We start from the raw sequence: 6,022 nt of genomic DNA on the forward strand, positions 1-6,022 counted from the left end.
TCCGCCAGTGTTTCGCGTTCTTCTTCCACTTGTTTTTTTTTTTTTTTCGCAAGGATCTTTGCAGACTGTGAACGGTGATATAGTCAATGCTAGCCAACCAATGGTATCAAGAGCAGCCGCCGAGGTGTCGGGAGCTTCGGCAAGTCTACAAGTTACTCTTAGAGTCCACTGTTATGTCAAGCTGCGCACGCGTGAAGAAATACAAGAGGTGCCGATAACATTTCATCACATTACTTTGTTCCCTAGTGTTGCACAGTGCATTGATGGGACGCACATTTACATACACAGCCCCGATGCTGAACACGCTGCTCACGAACTCTCACGCTGGTTGTGTTTCTGGTGAACGTTAACGTGAGTGTCATGCTATTCTGTCTGAGTCAGTTGCAGCGACAGTTTTATGAACTGTATTATTCAATTCTTGCATTTACTACGGGCGAGCCAACTGTGTGCTGCTTTGCCTCCTGAACCATTTTTAACTCTAAAGAAAATCCACGTTAGCAAGTTATTTCTGGGCTCAACGTGGATTTGACATCACCCAGGAGTTGATCTCCCACCGCCCATAGAGCGGCTGTCGTTGGTGAATCCGGCCCAGCTTGCGACATAGTCGCAAACTGGGCCGGATTCACCAACGAAAGCCCTATTTTTCAGAACAGCATGATTAGGGTCAAACTCGAAACCTGGGCAATACCCGAAAATACCTGGGCAGTGCCCAGGTATTATGTTGGGAGATGCTGGATGTGCTACAATACCTACTACTGCTAACGGCTATTTTGAAAACGGTTAATGTTGTTACCGTTACATTTTGTGTACGTTACTGTCTCTCAAATTGCAGGATTGTAAAATTTAGAGCCTCGATCAATTCTACATTCTGTTTAGCCAGACTGGCTTTGTGCGATAGTTTACAGCTCCGCAGCCTTTTAAGGCTATCGTAATTTTGATATCAGTGTATGCTACAATAACTCCGTGTTATTTCGTATAAACAGACGTTTCGCACTACTGCAAGTGCACCTTGCATGCAACTTTATCCCTTAAATCTAAAGTCGCAATAATTTCCTCATCAGTACATACCACGAGTACAATTCATTGGTACTTTAAAAATAAGGCATGGTGTATTGAATGATTGAGCAAATACAGTTGAATGTTGTCTGTAATGCGACTTTAATCACATAAAACTCAGGCACTCACATAACATATGTATTGTAGGTCACTGACAAATATGTACTGAGTGATAAATAGAGCTGGAACAGTTAAGATGGTGGCAAAACGCTACATAAACGGTCGTTCCCTGTCAGCTAAGCAATCATGGAATATAATTAACGAATTCTTAATCTTCTGAGAATCAGTCGGAACTGTTTGTGTAGAGTTTACTTCATGAAAATCATCAAAAATGGTCGCATCATCAATAAAAACCAAAGTAAGCATGTCTTCACTTCTTCAAAGGCGTCATAGCTTGTATAAGTATGGGGATGGGGAGATACAGCAAATGAGCACCATCGCCAAGAATCAGAAGTTTGCCGTTCGAGACGTCAACAAGGTGGAAACTAGATACGGAGAAGCTGTGTACGTCACAATCCTGATCAGTGCGAAGGAGGTAAAGGTGTACGGGCCTGGGGAGATTCGCAAAGCTAACAGACTCGGAAATTGGTGACGTGAAACAGCTGTCTGAGGTCAAAATGAAAAAAAAAAGGAAAGAACTACAAAGGATGGTCGTCGCGCCGCCTCATCCAACATCATTTTTACCCTCGCCACGGGAGAGGACTGATCAAAGTAAGCAATGGTCACGTGTCATCTCTGTACCCTAACGGAGCATCAGCTCTATGCAACAGGAGTAGCTTTCAATTCATTTAGCTAATGTACACAATGCTCAAGCTCCCTGCGCCGTTTTGTTAAACTTCATGCACGTGCAACTTTGTGCTTTTGAGTTACATTTGCGTGAACAAAACGCATACGCCTATGACGCGATGACGTTTTTTAACAAGCTGTTTTGACTCGCCATTTTCGCCTTCCTCCCACCCCCAAATCGGGAAGTCATTTTCCTCACATCCCAATAGCCCTTTAATGAGTGAATAAAGGGGAGACAACGATGTCAGTGTTCCTAGAACCGATGCCGACTCCAACCTGATTATCAGGGACGTCGCCTGTTTAAAGGGACTATGAAATTCCCCGAACCCCCATACTTTTATCGCCGGAAACTGTTCAGCCCGCCGAGAAACTAATATGCCGATTTTTTTTTCTGACGAAATCGCTCCACTCTGTGAGAAGCGCACGCTTGAAGTCTCTCTTCCGCGCTCCTCCTCTCCCGCGCACATTCTCCCGTCGACGGTGTAAGTGTATGGACCGCACTTCTATGCCCCTTTACATCACCGGTGTTGTGCAATGGCATGTGGCTGTGGCTGTCGCCTCCAGTCGCACATAGGAGGTAACAAGGTCTATGGTCGCGTCTGAGGTTTGAAGTTGAAGCATTACGTTTTCTTTGTTGGAGGCGTTCGGATAACACGCTATAATGAACAGCTTTTTGTGTGTGAATCGTTTGCTACACTTGAGCTGGCAAGTATGACAAGCTTTTCATCGAATGTATTCGTCCTCTGCTCACCGGCCGTTCACAACAAGGAACTCAAGCACATCGTTTTCCTGACGATTTACTTGGGTCTCTAGCGATTTACCGCAATAGGTACCGTATAGGTTGTATCGCCGTCACCAATGGAAAGTGTCTGGTGGTTGGTTGGTGTTATAGTTACGTGAGTTGCAGTTATGTTTACGTGTTGGCAATCTGACAACAAAGCAATTGCGTTGTGAAGTGCGACTGTGATGTTTGAAAGATGCCCGGAAGATGTTCGATTTATTTGCACGAATTATCGTAAAACACTGGGTGGTCTAATGTTTTGTTTTACTTTGTTCCAGCTCGTGTTCTTCGTCATCATTACTGTTATTATTCAAAGCAGCTTCGCGCCTTAAGGCGATTCTGATTTACTCTCTGATTTATTGTTCTGCAGACAGGACGGGAATGCTGTATTTGTTGTTGTTTGCCCTTTCACGTCTGTTTTCAAGAATTTATCTATGAGCACGCCACATATTCTGTATTCAATGTTGAGCACGTCGTAAATCTGAACATTTAGCATTGCCCACCGCTATGCCTACAGAAACTCAACTGCAGTGTATTGTGTAAGAGTATTCTGTACATCGTATTTATTTCTGATAACTGTTTTTTCTTTAACAAATTTATTGTTCAACCAGGTTTCCAACACTATGTAATACATCCATAACCCTAAGACTGAGGGACGCAATCTAACGACACCAGTTTGCTTGTTTCATTGCCATTTTATGTTATTGTGTTACATAAGCTTGAATTCACCAGTTGAGGTAACTGGAAAAAAGCAAAAAAAAAAAACAGTGTCACGTAGCATGCCCTATATTTTGATATTAAAAAAACGACAAGTAATTCGTACTATTTCAAGTAAACTGCTTGTCGGGCTTCTGGCTGATATCTGCTTTCTTTGTGAAATAACTGTTCCATTTGCCACCGGGACAGAGTCCTCGCTATGCAGGCTCCTCCGAGGGTGTGGGCACACTTGCATGATCGTCAAGGACGAGGGCATCAGGGTCAAACAGCTGAAATGTCGACATTTAGTTCAAATAGTACAATAACTAAGATCTCACATCTACATATACACATGATATGCTACACATGCATAATTTTTATTTTTAATAGAGCACAGGATATATTCTATTTTACACTGTCACACAGGTCATCTAACAACAGTATTGGCACCAGTGTTACCAGCAAATAAGTGCTGGAGTAGCTGCACAGCCTTGCAGGATGCCCAGAGCAAGTTGAGCTGGTTAAACACAGCAGTACTCCACTGGTATGATAATGGTTGGTAGGGTTATTTTTTGGTAATGTGAAACAAAGCGCAGAGTTGTAGCAGGAACAAAATCTCACGAGGACTCATAGTGCATCAAAGATAGGTTTCTTTAATTTAGAGGTGACCCGCAGAGCACTTGCTGGAGAGGTTTCTGGCATATTACCCTGGTGAACGACTTCAGCTGCCATACACCTGGGTTGCCCTGGTTTGAAAGAAGAAAATAACACAGTATAAAACTCCAGTTCCGGTGAATGCAAATGATGTAATCCAACTGAGCACTGATTGTAAGATAAGAAGTGTAAACAGGAAAATGTCCCCCTCAATATCATATTTGTGCACATGATAAACCAAGCTGTAAATAAAAAAAAGGTAAAAAAAAACTTGTGAACAATATAGAGAGCGCGAATGGTACGCAAGAGACTCCATCAAAGAGGAATCTGGAAAGAGGGTGCACAGCATTTATCTGCTCTGAATAGTGGGATGCAATGACCGTGCTGTCTCACCTAAGCGGTTTCAGGCTCCGCTGAGGAAGCCACCTGTAAACATGAAAGCAGCTGAGTGAAGAGAAAAGAACGGATACGTATGTTCAACATATTACATAAATATTCTGTTGAAGTATGGTTTCTAAGATCATGCTAAATGAAGTGTACTTTTATCAACAGTGCACCACCTGAGTTTATGGAATCGATTCGGTAATTTCTAGTTTGTCTTCTTTTTTTACTCTCTCGTGCGCCGTAAGCGGCCGGAAGGATCAGAGTCACGCAGATGAGAATTAACCCATTTAGGCAATCCTGAAATCTGTGATAGCATTTGAACCACACGGACTAAGAGACCTTTGTTAGCCCCAACAATGAAAAATACTCACACTTTTGCGCCGTGTAGGTGGATCATTTTCCCCGGTGTGGACTGTCCCCGGTGTGGACAGGTATTGTGATGGTCCTACACCTTGATTGAGACGACATGAGCTCGTTGTCCAGTACGCTGAAGTGTATCAGCGTACCCTTCGTAAATTCAGTCATGCAAATGTCCGCTACAAACACGAGCAGTCGAGGGCACCGCATCGTCCCTCCATGCCGGGGGTTCGATTGCTTCGTGGCATCAAATGCTGTCCGTCTCGCCACAGAGAAGCATATGACATTGGATGCCAGGCGTGTATTGACATAAATTTGAACAACCAACTTTCCAACATCGTCTCGGCACGTCGACGAAAACCACAGGATGCGACTATGCGACTGCGATAGATTACGAACATCGCGCTGCCGTCATGGAGATTGCCACTCCCGATGAACGCATACGCGGGATACTAGAGCGCGTGCTCTTGGCGGGACCACGACACGTCACGATGATGTGTAGCGGACACGGCCGTGGTCCCGTCAAGTTGCTCGCTGTGTCTCCGCTCGGCAGCTCTCCACGGCGCGGCGCCAGCTGTCCTCCCTTCGCCGCTCCGTATAAATTCCCTACCGAGAATACTCCTCGCATGACGAAGGTACAATTTTGGTTCTAGACTCGGGAAAAGGTTTTCTCTCTGGTGAAAGCGAGAAGAAAGGCATTTCATAGTGCCTTTAAGCGAACGCTGTGACCCGCCAAAAAGAGAAATCTTGTATACTTAGGTAAATGCACTTTCTGTTTCGTAGCCAAAACCTCCGTCTATTCGAATGATGGCGGAACATTAATCGCGCGGAACATTGCGTTTCTTGATAAGCTGCAAGTGGCTTTGCGAACCAGTATTTTTGCATATTGGCGGAGGTGTGCCTGAGTAATCTGCTTCGCCTTGCACACTGACATGGCGTGAGCGGTAAGGTATTCTTGGCAAAACATTGAGTTGCTGGCAGGTCTGCCTCGTGTAGACTTCCTCAGTTCTTCTCCATGTCCATTTCGCGTTTTTTTTTTTCATTCAATATGGACTGGACACATTCTAACACAGAAAGTGAGAAAACCTGTACTAGAGGACTCATTTTCAAGTGCAGAACCTACACTGCAGGCGAATGACCAATGTACTTCTTCAGACACTACCAGTACGGCTTCATAAACATCAGATGCAACAACAACGGGTAATAGATAAATTACAATATAATGAATGCCAGCTCTTCATGCCAGAACACGAAGATGATTGCGTCATCTTTAGTGTCAGGATCAAACTATTCATCTGCGTAAAATGA

This window comes from Ornithodoros turicata, chromosome 1, assembly GCF_037126465.1.
Source record: "Ornithodoros turicata isolate Travis chromosome 1, ASM3712646v1, whole genome shotgun sequence".
NCBI lineage: Eukaryota > Metazoa > Arthropoda > Arachnida > Ixodida > Argasidae > Ornithodoros > Ornithodoros turicata.